General features: G+C 40.6%; 1 protein-coding gene and 1 long non-coding RNA gene across 2 annotated transcripts in view; one reads left to right on the top strand and one right to left on the bottom strand.

The window, feature by feature from the left end:
• rngi (RNA granule protein invertebrate) overlaps positions 1-4,773 on the top strand; it is a 34,785-nt gene extending 30,012 nt beyond the window's left edge. Inside the window, exon 17 of the transcript XR_004064600.1 lies at positions 4,761-4,773. The gene's annotated coding sequence lies outside the window, so the exon portion shown is untranslated. The remainder of the gene's footprint in view (positions 1-4,760) is intronic.
• On the bottom strand, positions 1,254-14,060 carry LOC115925544. The gene is made up of 2 exons (XR_004064779.1): positions 5,616-14,060; positions 1,254-5,541 (listed from the first exon to the last, which is right to left on the bottom strand). It is a non-coding gene; the product is annotated as an uncharacterized LOC115925544 (long non-coding RNA).
• Positions 14,061-23,580: the final 9,520 nt, after the last annotated feature.

Raw genomic sequence — 23,580 nt, 5'->3', positions numbered from 1 at the left:
CTCAGAAGGTGGAAAAGGAGGAGGAGGCAGCATCCAGCCGATTCCATCTGGTGGAGGAAGAGCAGCTGAGGCATCTGGCAGCAGCATTACATAGTGTCTGTCCAGTGTGCCAATGGCAGCCTCTTGCTGTGGAAATTGTTCCAAGTAGCACTGCTGGCCACATACACTGGGTAATTAATTTGAAATTTATCAACTATGAACAATATAATGTAATCTGGCATGTAATAATGTAGTATAAAAATCTAATGTTGTAATGAAGACTCAGGGAAAAAATTAATATTTATTTTTCGGGGGCTACTTTTCAAGCTTGCCTGCATGAAAATAACATTCTAAAATTTGTTTTGCATTGAACTCTATGCAAATTTACAGGGGCTCTTTTCTGATTTTCGGGGGCTCTTTTAGGCATTTCGGGGGCTAATTCGCCCTGAGCCCCCGTCTATTTTTTTCACTGATGAAGATAATGTATATTTCTCTTATTCATTCCCAAATCACAGGAACGATGCTTCACCATTACAAAAATCACCTCATGTCGAGGCTGGGCAAGTTCAATTCGGAGGCGAATGCAAGCCAGCATGTGGCCCAGGTGAAGAGGGTTATAGCCTCTTCTATGTCGACAACAAATTGATCCTAGATAACAAAGTACAGAGGAAATGAAGTTTAAATCTGAGGCAAATGCAAGCCAGCATGTGGCCCAGGTGAAGAAGGTTATAGCCTCTTCTCTTTGCAATGGGTCGATAGATGGCCTTCTCAACGTTGAGGAGGCCTCAACCATGTGGGTTGCCGGTCAAAAGAAGGAGAAAAAGGCTGAGGGGACTGTGGCAAGTTATTTCTGAGTTTATGAACTTAGAGGTAGAATGGGCCCAGAAAGCAAAATATGGCAAGCAAACGAATCAGCGGGCCTTGGGGGCAGTTCCCAATGGCGCTCAACCAGGGTTGTGTGTTTGTGGTGGTTTTTATTTCAGAACTGTGTGTGAAAATCAAAGATACTTATAACGAGTATGAGGTGTTTTTTTTTTTTCTTTATTGTAATTATTCATAAGATATTTGTTCTTCTTTACTGCGATACATTTGATTTCCTTTTCTGCTTATTTTCATACCGATTGGTTTACAGGCTGAGAAACTGTGGGATCCATCAATGGACCTATTTGGACCTAAGGATGAGGATGGATCTGTGGTAATTATCATTTATTTCAGTCCTATCAAATAATTTAGTTTGTAGTTACTTCTATTGCTATACTAATGGATGATTTTTGTTTGTTGTCATAAAGAGAATATGTTTTTTTTTTTTTCCTTAGATTATTTTGGATGACACTGAGCCGGACTTGGAGAGACACGTGGCTATTCCTGAGGGACACGAAGTAAGTATTCTTATCATTGAAATAGTAATTGTTTTATTTATTTTGCTCATACTGTACACTTGATGTCTCATTATCAATATATTTTTCCTCCTCAGAGCGATTCGGACAAGACCAAGATAGACTCCGACGAGACCAAGATAGACTCCGACTACGAGAATCTTTCGTGGGAACATGGTCAGCGGTTGTCCCCGGAGGTTGAGGAGGAGGAGGAGGAGAGGATGGAGAAGGAGAACGAGGAGGAGGAGGAATTGGAAGAAGAAGTAGTGAGTGAATAAAAAGTTTAATAAATTTGTGTGTGTGTGTGTGTGTGTCTATTTAGCCCTATTGTCGTGTTTGTTAATTCAAAGTATACGATGAAAGCGAATATGCATTTTTTTTCTGCTTTTACATTTCATAAACAGCAGTGTTCTCTCTCTCTCTTTTTTAATCACTTTCTAGAAATCCAAAGTGAAGGATATGGCAACACAGACCGTCATCACAATGGAATGTATGGAATGGCTGCAATCAACGTCCAGATCAATGCACTTCCTAATGAGTACTAACTCGCCGGAAACATAATTTGTATAATTAATTGGCATTAATTCGCCGACCTAATCATTAATAACGAGGGATCATATGATTTTGTAATCATTCATTAATTCATGTAATTATTCTTTAATTTCTGCGAGCTTTCACAAGTTGAATCGCCATGTCTAACGCCAGAGCTAAAGTAACCAAAGTTCCAATAGATGAGCGCCGATGCTCGCAATGTCGGGGCTGGGCAGATGCCGGCAAGATGCCCAAACGGGTTTCATAAAATAACGCCAGGGCACACATTTGTCTTTAGCCTTTAATAATAACTTTTATACTAATTGACTCGAGAATAGGCCTACACTCACACACAAATTCTCGGCAAAAATGCATTACGCTGTGGCCTTAACATCTTCCCAATCATCATTTTACCACCTAATAGCATATAGTTTTTATCATGATTTTACTTTTACCTTTATTTATGATGACCCAGTTTATTTCGTTATTTTTAATTGTATCGAGGAGGCGATAAACGCGGAGTGGTGGATTTGGGCCCGCGTGACGGTCGAGAACACACCTGACTTCATATATTATTAAGTAAGTTCCTTTTTTTTCATTGTCATTACAATACTTTTTTTTGTTGTTGTTGTTGCAAAATATTATCCAAATATCGGGAAATTGAGGCTCAAAGTAGATCAAAAATGCGGATGTACATTCATATCTACCGGAGATTATCAGTACATTCATATCAACAGTAGACTACCATTCCAAAAACATCCCATCAAAGCTTTGATTCGATTTCTTACTTGCTAGAAGAAAATAACAAATTGTGTTGACTTGGACGACGGGATCAAGACTATGCAACCGCTCGAACTCGACGTGACCTTTTATTTTTGCAGACTCGCCCGGCGCGCCCGCGCTTGGATTACAGGCTCAGATCGTGAACACGCCCCCTTTCCAAATTCGAACGCGATGCACAAATAGTCATAGCTGAGGCGGTTAATTTGAATGCAGAACTGGGACGGAATAGATCAAATTTGAGCATCAATTTACCGAAATTGGGATCATATTTTGGAATCTACCCACTTCCATTTGGCTTATATCATCTTTCTCTTCCAGGTAAGCTATATTTTGATGTTTCTTAGTCCACAATTAAAAATCTAGCAATTGTTTTTGGAGACCCTACTATCATGGAGCTCAGTTTAGCCAAGGGCTATAACTGGAAGGGGCAGAGGGAGAAGCTCAAGCTTTCCATTTACTTCTATATATTATAGATGAACAGCTACGTCAGAAAGATAATATCTAGGTATCCAGCCGAGGCCTGCACACTACAGGTGCAGGTACTGCCAGTACGCCTACACGAGCTGGAAACACATAGACAGACGAGGGGACCTCACACTCTGCCTACAGCCCCAAGGTACAAGAAACATCACAAGTCTCTAAAGGATCTAAAGGATCTTCTGCCCGGGCGTCTGCCAACAAGGGTTTTGACCTAAAGCATTAGATATAGTACGAAAAGCATCATGGAAAGGTACTTATGAAGACCAGCTCTTGCCCTCTGATGAAGCTCTACGTTTACATGGGTTACACAGCTTTTGGATCAGCACTATGTGGAGTATGGTTAGAACACATGAATTTGATTATCCTGATATTTCAAAATATGGATTTAAAGAGTGTCGTAATGATGTGGAAGAGAGTGTTGAATTTGAATGGGATTCAATTGACAATATGTAACGTATAAAAGAAAATGTGTTATACCTCTACATGTGGTTGCAATTGTCAAAAAGTAAATGTAGTAACCGCTAATGTAAAGGTAGAAAAGCAAATAATCTTTGTGGTCCATGGTGTAAGAATTGTGAGAACATATCACATACTCATCCTGTCATTTCGAAGCTTTGAATTGGAAAAAAGATAATGTGTGTATGGCCCCATACCCGGGGTTTGGGATGTGGCCTGCCAAGGTAGTTGAAGCAACATCATGAAAAGTTAAAGTCATAAACTTCCCTGAACTGAATGAGGTTGTGTACTATAAACTATAAACGGTACAAAGAAGGTCAAAGTCAACCTAGGTCAATTTTCCGCACAATGGATGAAATGAAGTACAATGATGCTAATTCTTGGTCAATCAAGAAAATCCAGGAAGAAACACTCATTGTACACAGGAAGAAGAGTATCCAGATAGCGTTTTCTGAAGATGTCAAGCAGTAAGCCAAGAACCACAAGAATGACCAAGTAGATGTATTAGCAGAATTTAAAGGTATTTTTATTTCATTTTCTTAAATCAATTTTTGTTGCCGTACAGAAAATATGAATATCTACATTATTATGAGTGATGAAACACATCTATAAATTTGCTGACAAGGACAACTTCATGAAAGCCGTTGTTGCAAAAATGTTATAGTCACATTCATGTTGTATAAAGTTAGAACTGAAGCAATTGTTTAATATCAAATATCAGAACAGACTTTCCACATTGTCTAAGAAAAAGGACCACACCTGTTTCTTATAGTTCCAGGCGTTACGCCATTTAGCGATTAGTGGTAGAAAGGAAGATACCCCTTACTTTGAGTGGTAAATTAATTTTTCATCTTTTCATTTATTACTTACAGTACATGTATAGGAGGAGAATCGCAACCAAAATTAAGTGACAAATTTGAAACAACTCCTGCAGGTGATGCTTCAACAAGCAAAAAGTAGCATGACAGATCAGACCACTGAATCTTGATGCATCATGTTAATTTGATAATTTGTTAATCTTTTTTATTTTAAAGCAAAATTTGAAGAGGGGCCAGGATGCAGCGATGCCATTTTGACAATACAGAACTATCTGATAGCAGAGATCTTCTTCCAAAATGCTGGAAGTGGGATGAATCAGACGTCCTGAAGAACGAGGAGAGAGTGGCTATACCACATATGCTGGATGTCAGCGAAATAGTACCAGTCAGGGACATGAACTTATCTGTAATTAGATTAGGATTCTGTAATATCAAATTGTGTCATTCTAAAGTAAGCGGCACATTATGTTCCAACCTGAACAAGGATCAAGGAATTAGTCCTGCTAGTCCCAGACAGGAAACGTGTAAATGAATTTCCATCAAACAGCAAGACAATGAGGACCCATGGCCCGGCAGATGTCTGCCTTAACAAAGGTACGGCCGATATCTTCATATTCTACCTCAGCTGCCTCCGGGAGTGTACCCCTGGGTAGGTAAAGAAACATGACCAAGAGGAGGAAGTGTTCCTGGAAAAACAGGGTGGTCCCCTGCACAACCCGGGGCAAACCCTAAACGCCATGTGGTTGGAAGATGGTAGGTCGGGGAGACTTCCAACCATGATCAGGAAGATGGCTGCTACTTACGTGAGTACCACAATATCTAATTAACTATTCTACTTTTATCCTTGTGTGAAGTGGAAAATTTGAATTGAATTGAATTGGATTGAAAATACATTCTGTACTAAAAACTTTGATTTTTTTTCACATCTTAATTACTAAAGGCATGAGAAAACATGACCGACAATGATGCGAGGGAGATGGCACAGTTTATGAGCCACTCCAGTCAGAAATGCCTATTATTATTATTAAGTATTATGCTGCCAACCTGGAACAGACCAAATCAGCTCAGTGCAGCAAGGCCCTAAGCGACATGTGGGAGGAAAATACTATGCTGCCAACCTGGAGCAGACCAAATCAGCTCAGTGCAGCAAGGCCCTAAGCGACATGTGGGAGGAAAATACTATGCTGCCAACCTGGAGCAGGCCAAATCAGCTCAGGCCTTTGACATTTTTACCTCTGACATTTTTACCTCTGACATTTTTTCCTCTGACATTTTTTCCTCTGACATATTTACCTCTGACATTTTTACCTGGCACCCTATCTCCAACATCATCTTCACTCAATCCAACTTGAGCACTTTCTCTTCTGACCATTTTCTTCCATTACATCTTCGGCCTTCCTCAACCTTTTCAGTTTTATCATAGAGTTCTTTGTTGGTCATGTGTTCTTTCCATGATCCACATATACCAGTCTGAAATGTACAACTTATGTATTGAAGTGGATATTCCCCAAACTTAGCATTATAATTCATTCATAAATAATTCTCTTATGTTGTCTTGTATACATGTATTTGCATCATACTCTCAGAAATCAAGGCAGCCTCAATTGCCAACCTCACCAGCATCCTCTCTGTCGGACAGTGAAGGATTAGCACTGTGCAGTCCCTCAACTTCAGCTGTACGTGAGGACCCAATAGATAAAGTAAGTAATAAATAATCCTCTTATTTCCTCTCTTTCGGGATTAATATCATCAATACAGAAAGTGTCTTTGTTGTCCCGAGGCTGATATTCACTAAATTTGGCAAAGCCAGAGCAGAATATGTGAAATATTAATCTTTTTTTCAATGGACATCCAATAGTTCATCCTTTGATCTGTACACTATACATGTAGGTATGCATTTCAACCAGTGTAGATTATTATATTAATAATTATGTAAGATTTCTTTTAGTTGCCATCCTTGCTACAGAGTAGACTGGACTTAGATCTTTACAAATTTTGAGTAATGGAGACATATTGGGTTATTTATTCATTTATGAATTCATATCTCACTGTCTGCTTTTTGTACTTTCAAGCTCAGTGCCATTGATGGTGTGACACACCTCACGTATACGAAAGCTGTTTGCATTAGCCTAACATATCCTTAAAACTTCAAGAAGTTTATATCCTGTATTTTTTTATCTCTCTATCATTACTCTTGAAGGTCCAAGTTGGTCCACATGTAACACTCACGAAGAGGACCCTGCTGAACTGTAACCATTTAAATGTGGGGAAGCTAACGTCGGATCTGATGGTTGCCGTTTTCGGACGGGAGGGACTTCTCAATTCCTCTCTGACAGGAGGAAAAAACAAAGAAGGCAAGAGCAAACCCCCTCTGGACCACGAAAAGGTTGCCGACATTATTGGTAATTATAGTTATTGCAGTGTAAAGCTAATTGATCTACATTTGATGAAAATTTAATGGTAGAGAATACACTGGAATTTGCCTATTTTGTAGCCCCTTTCCCTTCATACAGTCAGAGGCCACAGTTAGATGGTGATGAATATCAAAATAATGGCTAACTCTGAAGTTGATCATAAAAGTGAGTGTTGAGAGTGGAATCCATGATACGTTGCAGGTTTTGAGGATGTTTTTTGTGTGTTTGCGCCATACACTTTCATACTCTACAGGCTAGAGCTTTACCCATCTTTTCATACATAATTTATAATATTCGAACCATCAGTCATTGCCCATCATACAAATGGAAATTTACCTGTATTATACAAAATGCATAATTGTCTTGATTATATTATTAGTGTAAATTAAAAAAACTGTAAGATATAGATGTATAGCTTAAATTAGGCTAATTCATTATTTACAAACTGGAGATTTGGATTTGGTCTTCTCATCACCTGAAGTGATAACATCAGCAACATGGTGGCCATGGCTGCAAAGGCAGAATCTCCCTCTTAGCACTGGATGAAATGGCCATATAAATGCAAGTTAATGTTTCATGTACAGAGTTCTAAACATGAAATAGAAATGACAGACTTTTCTCTTTACCTACACGTGCATTCAATTAACAATATTGTTTTTGCCAATTATGATAATGTGTGTAATGTGTATACATTGTATCTTATATGTGATGAGGCTGTTACATTTTGTGCTGCTCTGTATCAAACAGATTCAACTGGCTCGGGATCCCAATAATCCTGAACTGTATCTCAATGTACTTGTCGATCAAGTAAAGTTGTCCCAGGCTGAACGGAGAGCCCATACTGCTACTTCAGGCAATGCGCTGACCCTTCTTAATCGAGTGATAGACCTGGTGTTTTCAAAGAAAGACCTGGCCAATGCAAAAGGCCTGGGAATGCGACCAACGATGGTATCAGGTAAATGCTATAACGATGAGACCGAAAGAAAACTTTTCAAGCGGGCCAAACTTTTGGTCTAGATGTTCATTAATATCATATGTCTAACAGTTTGTACTGGCCGCAGAGTCAAAACTTTCAAACCATTACCATATTTAAACAACCAAAGCAAACATCTGCTTTTTATTAAATTCCCGGAGGAACCAAAGATAACTTTCCACCACCCGACCAGTGTGGCAGAAGAAAATAGGGCAACAACAGAGTTCCCTAAATTGCAAATACCTGTAGCATCCATCTCCAGTTTTCAAATCACAGAAGTGGAAGGACTTGTACTCAGTGGACGGTCCTGAAAAGATAATCAAATGTGTTTTTGTTTTGTATTTGATTTAATGGACACACCTATACCGGACTTCCGATATGGACAACTGCCAAAAATGTGCTGAACAGAGAAATGATGCAAACGAAGAGGCACGGAAGTCTTTTCATTACTTGCCACTTATCCCAAGGATCCAACGATGGTATCACCCCTAGATAAAATGAGTATAAGAAGAACAATCAAACAGTTATAGTCTTTGGCGGATGTGAACGTACATGTATATCATAAAACTGAAATGAATCATAGATGCCCTTCCTTATCCAGGTTGAGAGTGATGAGAAGTTGTCAAACTATGAGAAGGCTCTTGGAGCTTGGAAAGAGGCTTATGCAGGTAAATGCTGTAACGATGAGACCCTTACATGTTATTAATATAGTCTATTATAAATGTCTGACCCTCACTAATTTCAATGAACTTCCATGGGTGGAAGCTCTTAGACAGGGAAGTGCCGAATGCAGTGAAAATATGAACACGCACGCTCTATTGACGTGGACCTATTACGAATGGACTGTCAACGTCGTATTAAAAATGTGGAGAACAAAGAAAGGATGAAAACGGAAAGGCAAGGAAATCTTTTCATTACCTAAAAAGGAAGAAGAAAAAAACTTATTTCTTAAGCCGATGGTCGAAACATTATAATAATAATTGTCATCACAGATGATCAGAAACCTGTGACGTTCCAATTCCAAAACCATGCTAATTCATCTCATTTATTTATTAACTAAATAATTCAATAGTTGGAGCCTGCACGTTCAAGTCCTATGACGCTCGTTATGGCCCCACTACGCAGCTTGATGCTCAATCAGGTGGAAAGATGGAGGAGAGTTGGTATCCGTGCAGTGGCATTGACAGCAAAGAGAGCAATGTCCAAAGAAGATTTACAAGGTATGGTTCATGAAAATCTTTGAGGTAACACTTGCATTTCGTAATCGATGTACTGTGCATGTACTGTGTTCAATAATCAAATGAATAAACCACATGAACAGAGATAATCACATAACTCCAGTCATTTTATTATGACATATACAATGAACATTCAATCATGATTATTCCTATGATAGGATTTCCCTGTTTATTTTTCTGCTATAGGGCGGTCAAAATTTACTAAACTACAATTCTATGAATAATAACCTTGGCAGAATAGTTTATCTGAATGTATTTTGTGTGTGTGTGTGTCATTGACAATTTTGCAGGCCTTTCTGCAAAATTGAAATTGGTACTGTGTATACATTTGATAGTTTATGTCACTCCTTCTGATCTTAGGTTTACAAACTGGAGATTTTGATTCGGTGTTCTCATCACCCGAAGTCATAACACCAGCAACATGGTGGCCGTGGCTGCAGAAGAACAAAGGCAGAATCTCCCTCTTAGCACTGGATGAAATGCATTGTATTTCAAAGTGGTTAACAAGGGGAACAACCATGGCCTTTGCACTGAGAATCATCTTCCCCTATTCAGCTCACGCACAGGGGGTGATGTCACAGAGCAGGAGTGACCATACTGCACTAAGGGATATTTTTGGGCCACTTCATCAAGATCATGTTGCTGTTCCAGGAGGAGTTGATGAGGATCAACTACCTCTAATTTTGTTGTTCCACATGACCGTTTAGTTTCGTTGCGACAACAAATTGATCCTAGATAGCTAAGTACAAAGGAAATGAAGGCATGCGCAGGATGGCAAGCGCACTATTCTACAAATGAAAGGGTCTCTCCAGAGGGCTGGGTCAGAATGCATCGGAACTGATCACAAGTGATGGAGAGTCTGATGGTGGAACAGTGAGTGATTTATTTCCTTATAATAGACCAATATCTAGAGTTAAGGGGATAGTTTTTGGTAAAGAGGGCGCTTCAAGAAATATTTTTTATTATTTTTTATAAACTTCCCCAACAACGAACTCTCAAACAATATACTAATTTTACATCCAGGAAACCCGGCTTTAACAAAGACCCTTTGCATCAAATATTAACTGACATTAATCGGAATAACTAAGCGAGTCACAAGAAAAATATTGTTTTGTCATTTGACGAAATGAAAGTCAGTGAAGGACTTGTCTATTTTCATTCTACTGGCAACATCATTGGCTTTACGAGCCTAGGTAGTTTGTCAGACGAGTTTGACCTATATGGTTGTGTAAGGGACAGCAACAAGAACTGGCCAGTCTTGTTTTGACTCTGATGATAAGAGCTTTTCTGGACTCGTAAAAAGTGCCAATAGCCTCCTCACCACATCATCCAGTAAAAAGAGAAAGACAAGGAAAATTCTGGTTGCACAAGTGATCAGCTCTTCTCTATTGTACATAAAGCAATTGAGCTACATGTACTTTCTGGTTTCCATGTACAGGCTCTTGTTTCAGATGGGGCATCTCAGAATCGCAAATTCTACGACATGCTGCGGGAACGCCTCAAGGATCCATTGTCCATCAAAGGAGACAAAGGAAAGTTTCTATCAGCAGTACTGCTTCACAGTAGACTGGGACTCCCTTTTCTGAACGCCGTGCTGGCCGAGCTCTTGATAAACGATGACCCCCTTGGGTCATAGACCTCATCCCTGATGACAGGAAGAGAGAAAGTGTACAGAAGGTATATGAAGCATCCATGTAGGAGGAGTTGACAACAGCCCTTGATGGGTGCACCTTTGTTAATAAACATTCCAATACGCAGAAATTCCTGGGAAAATTGTGCGTAGGACTAGGGGTAGGGGGAGGGGAACAATGATGTTTGTAGTGGGATGGAACAAATGAGAGGTGACAACCGGGGAAGTGCAATAAGGGGTAGGAGTACCAACAATCAAAGAATAGAGAGGGCATGGGTTGATGAACCTCTACAATGATCTCTCTTCTCATATATGGAAGTAGAGAACCTCCTTGATCCTGACAATGAGATGAGATGCATGTTTGGGCGCTCCATTTTGTTTTTGTACCCTGCCTATATAACCATCTCAAAGTCTTCCAATCATAGTGGAACAACCATGGCCTTTGCACTGAGAATCATCTTTCCCCTATTCAGCTCACGTGCAGGGGGTGACGTCACAGAGCAGGAGTGACAATACTGCACTAAGGGATATTTTTGGGCCACTTCATCAAGATCATGTTGCCGTTCCAGGAGGAGTGGATGAGGATCAACTACCTCTAATTTCGTTGTTCCACATGACCATTTAGTTTCGTTGCGAAAACAAATTGATCCTAGATAGCTAAGTACGAAGGAAATGAAGGCATGCGTAGGATGGCAAGCGCACTATTCTACAAATGAAAGGGTCTCTTCAGAGGGCTGGGTCAGAATGCATCGAAACTGATCACCTGTTATAATTATTTTCTGAAGTTTTTTAAATGGGCCTTGGTTTTTCTCTACATTTTCAACGTTTGCAACATTCCAGCCGAAGCAGGAAGGGAGGACTTCACCACTATTGAGCGGTTCGTTACCTTTGTGACTGACACACTACCTGGGGGATCCACTGACATAGAGATGGATCAACGCCACAAGCTGGTGACGATAATGAGATTGTCAGGGGGGTTTAGATCCCTCTTACAAGAAAAAGAATGATTTGAAAGGTAAAGTACGTATATTGTTGGTCTTATTAAATTTCGCCTTCGTCGAGATGGCTACGGCGAATAGTAAGAAGACGAGTTCACTGCGGTCGCTTTCCGGTACCCAGAGCCAGTCTAGTTCAAGTGAGAGTGACATTAGCAAGGAGTACACGGTTGTAAGAGACGATGAACTGGGAGTCAACGCTCTGTCTCTCAGTCGGTAGAGAACCGGCATGATGTTTGACTGGATGTATAGATGTAAGACAACATTGAATTTGGAAATTGCACAAAGGAGTTTGAGAGAAGATATGCAATGACATTTTCTTTTACAAGAAATGCCTACTCTCATAGTCCTCTAAAGATAATGGTACTGATTTGGTTTAGATTGTTCAGATTGCCCAGAATTGGAGATGGAGAGTTCAGAAGAAGGTTTCAGAACAACTTTTGGTGGACGAGGAGGAAGAGAGCCGTGATAAAGACTACACGCCAGATACTTATAGGGCAAACTTGTAAGTACCATCATTTATTTGATTATTCTTGCTATGCTATGGACTGCAACATCGTTAGAAGTCATGAATACTTGGAGTAGAATTTGCACGATGATGATATGAAGATAATATACATTTCTATTATTCATTCCAAAATCACAGGAACGATGCTTCACCATTACAAAGTTCACCTCATGTCGAGGCTGGGAAAATTTAAATCTGAGGCAAATGAAAGCCAGTATAGCCTCTTCCCTTTGCAATGGGTCGATGGATGGCCTTAACCATGTGGGTTGCTGATCAAAAGAAGGAGAAGAAGGCTGAGGGGGACTGTGGCAAGTTATTTCTGAGTTTATGAACTTAGAGGTAGAATGGGCCCAGAAAGCAAAATATGGCAAGCAAACGAATCAGCGCGTCATGAAGGTATGCCATATTGTTTCTCTCCCCCCCTCTCTCTCTCTCTCCTTCTCTCTATATCTATCTCTTTCACTCTCTTTCTATGGAGATAGGTTCCCCGTGGTTGATTACTCATTAAGAAGAGATTGATAGATATGCCCACGGTATGTAAATGTATTATGAGGCATTGCTAACTAAGAACATAATTATTTTTGTTTTTGTTATTTTGTTAGGAATTATTAATGTTTTCATTTAAAACACTGACGTTATGATGTTCTCTTTTCCGTTTTGTTATTGTGTATTGTAATTGTTTAACCCTGCATGAGATGCATCTAATGTTATACAAACTCTGTCCTGGGTTTTATGTCACATCTTTATTATTATGTTATATGTATACTTTCTTGAATAAAGATGAATAAACAACATGAATTAGTTTGTTTCTAGGATTAGACATTTAATGCCTCAAAGGGAAATTAAAACACGTCAGATGAATGCAGTGTGCCATTCTTGATTTGTTTCCAGGGACTGTTCTGGTCTGCAAATAATTTGCTCTGGAGATGAAGTGTTTGGAGGGGAGTTTGGAGGAGGGGAGGAGGGGAGGAGGAGGGGAGGAGGGGAGGAGGGGGAAGGAGGGGAGGAGGGGAGGAGGAGGAGGCAGCATCCAGCCGATTCCATCAGGTGGAGGAAGGGCAGCTGCGGCGTCTGGCAGCAGCATTCCATAGTGTCTGTCCAGTGTGCCAAGGGCAGCCACTTGCTGTGGACATTGTTCCAAGTAGCACTGCTGGCCACAGATGCAGATTATGGGGAAGTCCCTGTAGACCAAACTGCAAATGTGGGAAAGAAGGAGCCTTGCTTGAACAGCTCATCATCAGTAAATAGCCTCTTCCCTTTGCAATGGGTCCTTGGATGGCCTCCTCAACGTTGAGGAGGCCTCAAGCATGTGGGTGGCTGAACAGAAGAAGCAGAAGAAGGCTGAGGGGACTGTGGCAAGTTATTGCCACAGTGTAGCTGGATTTTTTGATTTTTTGGCCACGGGTAAATTAAAGCACGCCTTCTCCGACTTCCTTGGCATCCCGACCCTCCAGCAGAAAGCCCAAGACTGGAGGAAGATTGCTGCCTCACTAGCGAAGGAAGGGAAAGTGAGGCAGGTTGAACTGACAGAGCGTGGATACAGTAAGAATTCATATATCGAACTGGCCCATTTTGGAGTTTATATGCTGTAACAGCAATGGTAGAACGTAAGCAGGGGCTAAATGAAATTCCCCACCCTTAAATTTACCAATAATATAAAAGAGGCACCCCCCCCCCAAAAAAAAAAAATATCGCAATAATTACAATTATTGAGTATAATATATACCCTTTGAGAACATAGTCGATTATACTATTAGTATAATTTTACTTCCAAGTTGCATAAAGAAAATATAATTTCATACCCTTTGTTTTTTATTTCATCACTTCACAGACGACCAACTCACCAACAAAGAGGCCCAATCTCTAAGTGCTGCCTTAGAGGGGTTGTACCTCAACAAGTTCCATCCTTTATTTTTATCCCAAGCGCGCATTACAGCGTCGTTGGCCCAGGCCATCCGAGGTTATTTTTTACTTAGGATGGCGCTTGACAACGGCGCTAGACCGTCTGAGTTTATCAACATGGAGGTAGAATGGGCCCTGAAAGCCATATATGAAGAGCAAACAAATCAGCACGTCATTAAGGTATGTCATATTAAGTTCAGGTATTTGTTTTTCTGTAGAATTTGACATTTAATCCCTTCAAAGGGAATTAAAGCTTGAAAACAAGTTGCTCTTCGTGAATGCAGAATTCACAAATGAGAAGGCAGAATAAAACGGGCACTGTTGTGTTAGATTGTATATTTTAAAATAATCATTACTTTGTCATTCCTGGCACAATTGGAATAGAAATATATATCATTTATTTGTTATCTAATATTTCAGTTGTCATTTCAGGTTAACGTATCCATGTCTCTTACTCTGCAGGTCCTAAACCACAAGACCGTTATGAAGTACGGGGCAGCGAGGGTGTGTCTCAATAAGGAGCAGTATGAAAGTTTTTCCATATATATTAGGCACATCAGGCCCAGATGCCCCGGCTATGAACAGGGTACGAAACATGTCTTTTTCACGACGAAATCCCCCCAATTCTCCTCGTCCTCCATAACATACTCCATCAAACAGACATGTTAATACCTTGATCAGAGGGCAGTCACAAACACTGGCATTCGGAAGTGGATGTCGAGCATGGTAAATACTCATGATTAAATATTATCAACCGCATTGATTTATTTATTTGCAATGGCGATCAACAACGGTGCTAGACCATCAGAGTTTATAAACAAGGAGACGGAATGGGCCCTGAAAGCAAAATATGGCAAGCAACCTCGCCTTCATCCGCTTCTACAACATCTTTGAGAGAAGGCTCTGTGGTTTCTATAACCTACCAAGAATATGTCAATCTTCTCGACTACGAAGAACCAGCTGCAGAGAAGGAAGAGAGGAGACAGATATCTTAAGAGAATGATTTCCCTGTAATGAAAGTGGGAGATTTTGTGGCACGTTTCTATAACATGCAGAGAGCCCTACGTTCCTCTCGTAGTCCCAGACCTTGGATTTCCTGTGCTACTTTTTAGGCTCTCTTTTAGCAGAAGAAACTAACATTATTTGTGTAGGTGTTTTGCTTCATGGGAAACGATATGGATTCAAATTTCATTGATATGAACAGTCATTTAACGACATGACATTAGTCGAGCCTACAAGCTGCAATTGCAACTTGACGTGCTCCCGGGCAAAGGGGAGGGGACAGTACCCATGCCGATCCCTAGGTCAGGAGTGCAATGACCGATGCACATGTGGTACCAAAAAAGAAAAATGCACAAACAAAGCTGCATCTGAATCAGGAAGTAAACGAATATGTATTTGTAATCAAGAACCGTCTTGGAAGTCATACATTCAGGGCCCTACAATGCCCAAGATCTCAAACTAATGAGCATCCAGAAGGTATACATAAGACCGATACAGAGGGATATTGAGATTGTATCAGATCAACCCCCTGCAACTGATAATTCACTGCCTTGCTGCAACTGTGGACAACTTATACCCACTAGTGAAATCAGAGCACACAGTAAAATCTGTAATTTTGTGGCACGTTTCTATAACACGCAGAGAGCCTGAGTTACCAGGACAGGATCCTTTGGAAATGAAGGATGGAAATGTTGGCCCCACTCGACACAGTGGCAGGACGTTCATGTCGCAAGCAAATCATCCTGCAACATCTCAGATTAATGTTAATTAATTTATTAATGATATTTTGGGACTATTGATAATGGAAGTATTTCTTAGGATAAGTTATATTTCCTAACCATGCTTCACCTAATATTATGAAGCAGATCTTTGTACATGTTTCCAAAAGAATGTAAGTGTAAAGTAAATATTTTTAATCATCATAATGTGTCTGCTTTTCCTTTCGAAAATTATCTCAGAAAAATGAAGAAAACAGTAAGAAAACCAACACAATATGCACTACATACCCTTGAAATGAGAGTAGAATCAGTGAATATATAGTAAACAGTTATTTCAGGTGAAAAATAACAAGAGTTGTGTTTTTAATACCCAGTATGAAGGTGCAAGGAAGTATGATTAATTGACCATTATTCCCTTCATCCTCACAGGTGTCTTTCTGAAAGATATCGGGGGGCCGGTCCGTGACGGACTGCGTCGCCAGGGTCCTGCTGGCTATAATCGAACCGACATTAGCCAAACGCTACAATTGGATGGGGCAGAGGGGGAAGCTGAAGCTTTCCATTTACTTCTATAAATAGATGAATAGCTACGTCAGAAAGATAATAGGTATCCAGATGAGGCCTGCACACTACAGGTGCAGGCACTGCCAGTATCGGAGCACGATACAAGAACTGCCACGGATACACAAGCTGGAAACACATAGGCAGACGAGGGGACCTCACACTCTGCCTACAGCCCCGAGGTACAAGAAACACCACAGACAACATCACAAGTCTCTAAAGTCTCTCAAGGATCTTCTGCCCGGGCGTCTGTTTGACCTAAAGCATTAGATATAGTACGAAAAGCATCATGGAAAGGTACTTATGAAGACCAGCTCTTGCCCTCTGATGAAGCTCTACGTTTACATTGGTTACGAAGCTGTTGGGTCAGCACTGTGTGGAGTATGGCTAGAACACATGAATTTGATTATCCTGATATTTCAAAATATGGATTTAAAGAGTGTCGTAATGATGGGGAAGTGAGTGTTGAATTTGAATGGGATTCAATTGCCAATATGCAACGTACAAAAGAAAATGTGTTATACCTCACATGTGGTTGCAATTGTTCAAAAAAGCAAATGTATTAACCGCCAATGTAAATGTAGAAAAGCTAATAATCTTTGTGGTCCAGGGTGTAGGTGTAAGAATTGTGAGAACATATCACATACTCATCCTGTAGAAACTGGAGATGATGATAATGCTGAAGACATGTATAATGTTTATGATAGTGATGACGACAGTGAGAGTGTCATGAATGACATCTTATCAGAATTGGATAATTCAGAAACTGAATATTTGTGATGCACATAGGCAGACAAGGGGACCTCTGACTCTGACTACAGCCCCGAGGTACAGGAAACATAGGCATCACAAGTCATCTTCAAAGGATCTTTTGCCCGGGCGTTAGCCAACAAGGGTGGTGTTGGCCACCCCAGGCAGGCCACCCCGCATACCAGTTCGTTTGTGCGGAGGGGTGACGAACTATATCGACCCTGGCCGTTTTGCGGATGTTAAGATTCCGGACAGCCCCCAGTTCCACATGGCGGTGGGGATCCATCCTAAACACGCATCCAAAGTGGGAGAGCGCGACGTGAATAGAGTGGCAAGCCTTGTATGTGGCAGTGGCGTGGCGGCCATTGGTGAGATGGGGCTGGACTTCACTGTTCGGTCTGACCGTTGGCCAGCACAGTTGTGTCTGGTGGGGCACGGACGAGTCCTTGTCCTCCATCTGGAAGGGGCAGAGGGGGAACTAAAGCTCTCTGCCTTGAAAGCCATTGTTGGCATTATCTTTGGTAAATATATAACTTGTCATACCTCCACAAGGTTCATTGTATCTCTTGAGGAAGGCATTGAGGAAAGCAAAACTCCATCACTAACAGGTTTATTATCATGGAAAGAAAAGGTAATTAACCCCAATTACAATTAAATGTAGGATATAATTTTCCAGTATTTCACTCGAGTACAGTGTCACCGCAGTGGAGTTAGGTGCAACGATTCAAACACCATTGTTGCTGGGAGACAGACAGTTGCACCACTTTTCTATTGTAACAACCACTTCATATACCAGAAGATACTACACAGATATCCAGATGGGAGCACCATAATTATTAAGTTCAGACCAACTAAGATAGTTAAGGTATATCTACCATTTATAATCCCTAGTTTATTATCTTTCCATCAATGGAAATTATACGTGTAAAGCACCAGAAGAGGAATACATTACATCTAATGAGTCGTTCTCACGCAGTGGAGATCCGTATCGTGGAGAGGGTGGTGATTTCATCACGGAGGCCGAAAACAGAACACTAAAGTCCAATCTTTCTCCAGGGATCCCAACTGTAAAGAGTTGGGTAGCGTCAAGTCGTTGCGCTAAACCCTTGGCCGATAACAGGAAATGTGTCTTACAAAGAACAGGGGTTCAAGATCCTGGCAATGAAGGAAGCTCGATCTTCAACCATGAGTTTGAGGTCCAGGCCATACGAAGACACATCAGAGAATCTGATGACCAGCGTATACAGCTCAATGCAGCATATCCATGGTATTTGCAACAAAAAACGGTTCATGGACAAGGCCAGACACATGAGATTTGAAAAGAACTACTTCTGATTCGAGAACCACACCTGGTGCAAAGCTGTTAATTAGGAGATGGGTTAGTCCATACTTTCCTAAAGGCTATCAAGGGGTTAGAATTCTATTTGATCAATCCGAGTCACAGGGTGTATCACCAAAAGGCATTGAAAGGACAAGGAGGGATAGAACTGAGCAAGAGGAAGATGTATATGATACAGTGCTTCTCCTAAGAATTGGGTGAACATTTTGAAAGTGAGGAAAACTAAACACATGCTTATTAGGTATCATCTACCCATATCAGTCTTTTGTCACATCAGGTGGTTTTCATGTTGGATGCGAATCTACAAGTGATTGGAGTGGAGCAGTTGTCAATGTGCATGGTGTAGAGAGGCACCACATTTTTCATAATCACAAGGAAACTGACACTCAGATCTTGCTGCATGTTCTTGATACTGTATGTACATGTGCTAATATTCTTGTGTATTCCATTGATCGTGACATTGGTATTATTGGCTTCCTTTAGATTTAAAGAACAAACATGTGACAGTACAATTCAGTGCGAGAGCAGGAAATGACAGATATCTGATGTTGAATAATTTGCAGTCGGCATGTGATAAAGATGCTGACTTAACTCAGTTAATTAACGATGTTATTGATGTGAAGAAATGTATTCAAGTGCTTTATATATGTAGTGGTTGTGATTTTGTGTCATATTTTGCAAATCTTGGCAAAAATGTCTTCTTTAAGGTTTTTTTTTCCAATATACAATTAGCATCACCCCCATCACAGCAAACTATGGCGGGTGAAGTTTACAACTGAAGAAAAGGATGCAGTCGTAGTGGTTGTGATTTTGTATCATATTTTGCAAATCTTGGCAAAAATGTATTCTTTAAGTTTTTTTTCCCTAAATGCATATTTTGTGTCGGGTAATATGAATGACTCAAGACCTGGACAGTTGCCACATACTTCACTTTCAGCAGATAAATGAATTGAAAGGTCAAGAAGAGATGAAGACTCTGGTACAGCAGTGGAAGAGAAGAATTGTCTCGTTCAACTTGTTTCGGAGAGAGTAAATGTCGTCGAATCTAAGAGGAGGGATTTCGCAATGGTGTCCCACAAATCAAGTGCCTGGGAAGAAATTTCCAAAAAGTTTTATGCCCAGATGATGATACTGTACTTCCTCAGAATTGGTCCAAATGTTTACTTGTCTCCCAAATCCTGGGATTGAAGAAGACTGAACAATTGGCAAACCACATGGGTCACCCCTTCAACCACCACCACCTCCAACCATGGACCTACAGGACTCCTTCGAAGAGGCCCGTTGGAGGCACCAACGGACTCAATCTACTCAGACCGACATCAGCATGGAGGACATGCTACGGCACTACAGGGACTAATTCCCTAATCATCTGTGGTGCCATGAGGGAACAGCTCGTTTGCAGGCACAATGTCCTCGTGAACTGCACTCCGGGTGGGACTTGCGCCCACGTGGACAGAGTACCACAGTGAAATGCCAGTTGTGTGGCAAAGTTTTCCATTTACTTATGCAACACCGAGCCCCTCCTTGGTAAATACAATAGCAATGTTGCTATGGGGTAATAAACAAGTTACAAACCATGTTTAATTGTTGTGTCAATTTAACAAAATATTGATTGTGTATGTTCCTCACACAATCATGGATCTCAGAAGGATATTAGTTGAACAGCGTTCAATCGGAGTTGCCCTTATTTATGGGAAGGATTACCAACTTTCAATGCTTCAATTGTTTTGTACTACTACTAATTTTTTAACTTACTTTGGGTTATTTACACAACCATGGAGGATCTCAGGCAGAGGGTGCTCCGTGGATTACATCGTCCAATCGGGATGGTCATTACTACCGAACAAAATCAATTTATTATCCTTAGATATTATTGTTTATTTCAACATTTTGTCATTTCTTGTTCAACCTATGAGGAATTTTTATTTTTTTATATTTTATTATTGAGCATCAGTTTAAGGTGTCTTGCAAAGCTTTCAGGGAATCCGACCCAACTCGGTTGAACTAGACCAACCCGTAGACGATACAACCGGCAATGAATCGGATATTGTCGCGGAGGTACCGTGAATGTTCCTCCCGCGAGGTATGGGTGAGCGGGGCGTGTCCCGCTCCCTGTTTACTCGCAGAGGAAAGTGACGAACTATTGGAGGACGAGGGGGTGCCGGGGGAACGCTTGTTATGCATGTTATGATCAATGAATCATTCGGTAGTGACAATGCATGGAAAAGAGAGGAACTTATTGGAGCGTCATGCATCTGACCTAGAATGATTAATGAAATGCTAGGATCTGATATGTTTTACTTCCTTTTTTGTAATGATAAATGTATCTCTAAGGCATGGCGTTCTGGTTGACAGCATATAGTATGAAATAAGTCTCCGCGGAGCAGAGGAATTCCTGTTTTGTGAAGGAGCTGGGGGTCCTGATATTCGGGTCGGACTGTCTAAGGACCAGCTCCTTGGAAGGAAAAGTCTGCCCCCGATTTAAAGATCGTCCAGTGAAGGCAGCACTGCCCGGTGCAGGACTCAAGGCCTTGTAAGGTGGGATGTTTGTATTTGTTGTACAACTTTTAAAAACAAATTTAATATCAACTGCTATCCAACCTAGGAAAGTGAATATGCAAGTATTCTAGTTCTTTCAGAAGATTAGGCAGTTTGCGTGCATTTATATTTTAAAGTAGTTCATTAGCATTAACATATTTCTTTTTCCTCAACAGATCCAGAGGTGGAAGGTCTCACTCTAGACGATTTCTTACAATTCTTTTGTGGGGTGAGGTGACCCCCTCTTGGAAGGTTCAACCCAGTGCCGACTCTCCTTTTTTATAACGAGAGGCTGCCTGCTGTGTCCACATGTGCACTTGAGCTCCGCGTTTCAAGGAAGTGCACTTCTGTTGGATCATTCATTGGCGACATGGTGTTTGGCATCAAAAATGCTCATGGCTTTGGTCAGGTGTAAAGTGTCTGTGTTGGGCCAGGGTTGGCTAAGATGGTATCAGCACTGACTGGTGCATTTAAGAACTTGTCCTCTTTAAGAGGAATGCCCTCAAAACTTCTGAAATTTATAGGAACTGCAAAAAGATCAGGTGATCTGACCTTAAGGGAATGGTTTGATGAGTTTGAGGACTATAGTCAATACTATAAACTGCAAGGGAGGGAGAAAGCAGGTCACCGACTTTACAAGGTTTCACTTTCTTCCATCGGAATGCCAAACTGTGGATGTCCAGACTGGCAACGGTCGAGGCTCCCATGCAAACACACGTTGATGGATATGCATGGGAGAAATTTCCTTGGGAAATATAGCCAGTCACCATATTTCACCCTGGATAGTACTGTAGGCAGTTTTGTCTCTGATACCGATGCCAATGAACCATGTCTTGGGATCGAGAAAGGTGCAAGGAAGTATGATTAATTGACTATTATTCCCTTCATCCTCACAGGTGTCTTTCTTGAAGATATCGGGGGGCCGGTCCGTGACGGACTGCGTCGCCAGGGTCCTGCTGGCTATAATCGAACCGACATTAGCCAAACGCTACAATTGGAAGGGGCAGAGAGGAAGCTGAAGCTCTCTGCCTTGAAAGCCATTGTTGGCATTATCTTTGGTAACTATATAACTTGTCATACCTTCACAAGGTTCATTGTATCTCTTGAGGAAGGCATTGAGAAAAGCAAAACTCCATTACTAACAGGTTTATTATCATGGAAAGAAAAGGTAATTAACCCCAATTACAATTAAATGTATGATATAATTTACAGTATTTAACTGGAGTACAGTGTCACCCCAGTAGAGTTAGGTGTAACGATCCACACGCCATTGTTGCTGGGAGACAAGACAGTTGCACAACTTTTCTATTGTAACAACCACTTCATATACCAGAAGATATTGCTCAGATATCTTTTGTGGCATTCTTCATACCTCTAGAAACAGCAAAAAAAGGAAAGATCGCCTAAGCAGAAGTTGTCCAGGTCAGGAACCACCACCTACAGTAGCAGAAATACACATCCAGAATGCCTCGAGGGGGGGGGGGGGGGGGGGAATCCCCGAGAAAATGACAGTGGCCGAGGCCAGAACTGGACGCATAGTCAATGATATGCTCGTTATTCAGGTGAGGTTTTTTCCAAGGGGAGAGGAAGCTTGTTGTCGAAATAACTAATTGCTTTCAAATCATTCGATTTCATTTTTATTTATTTATCTAGTAAATTTATTATCATTAACACATGCTTATTAGGTATCTCTCGCACAAGATTTTAGACCTTGTATCATCTATATCAGTCTTTTGTCACATCAGGTGGTTTTCATGTTGGATGTGAATCTAGAAGTAATTGGAGTGGAGCAGTCGTCAATGTGCATGGTGTAGAGAGGCACCACATTTTTCATAATCACAAGGAAAATGACACTCCGATCTTGCTGCATGTTTTTGATAATGTTTTTGTATGTTCCATTGATCATGAAATTGGTATTATTGGTTTCCTTTAGATTTAAAGAACAAACATGTGACAGTACAATTCAGTGCAAGAGCAGGAAATGACAGATATCTGATGTTGAATAATTTGCAGTCGGCATCTGATAAAGATGCTGACTTAGCTCAGTTAATTAACAATGTTATTGATGTGAAGAAATGTATTCAAGTGCTTTATAAATGTAGTGGTTGTGATTTTGTGTCATATTTTGCGAATCTTGGCAAAAATGTATTCTTTAAGGTATTTTTTCAATATACAATTAGCAACACCCCCATCACAGCAAACCACGGCGGGTAAAGTTTTAGATTTAAGAAAAGGAAGCAGTCATAATCCTATAGCAGGGGAATATGTCCTCTAATTTAACAAGTAAAGGATGCCTTAAAACAGAACAAATATTTGGTGAAGAAATGTATTCAAGTGCTTTATATATGGGTCATTCCATCGGGTTGGGTCTTTTCAGCATTTTCACGTGTTTGAATGTTTAGAAGCTATTTACTCAAATTTGAATGTATTTTTAGAAAAATAAAAGTATGTTATATTGAAGAGTAATGTAGTACAGAATAAATAAACATGAAAACAGAAACTTCTTCATATTTTTTTTTTGGTGAGAGTTTTACTACCGATGTCTCAGCGATTTTGAGGGTGAAAGTTGTGACATGAAAACATGTCAT

The sequence above is a fragment of the Strongylocentrotus purpuratus genome, unplaced genomic scaffold, assembly GCF_000002235.5.
Source record: "Strongylocentrotus purpuratus isolate Spur 01 unplaced genomic scaffold, Spur_5.0 spur5_scaffold_18, whole genome shotgun sequence".
NCBI lineage: Eukaryota > Metazoa > Echinodermata > Echinoidea > Camarodonta > Strongylocentrotidae > Strongylocentrotus > Strongylocentrotus purpuratus.
Note: the sequence above shows the minus strand (reverse complement) of the source record. Positions and strands in the feature narration are given on the sequence as shown.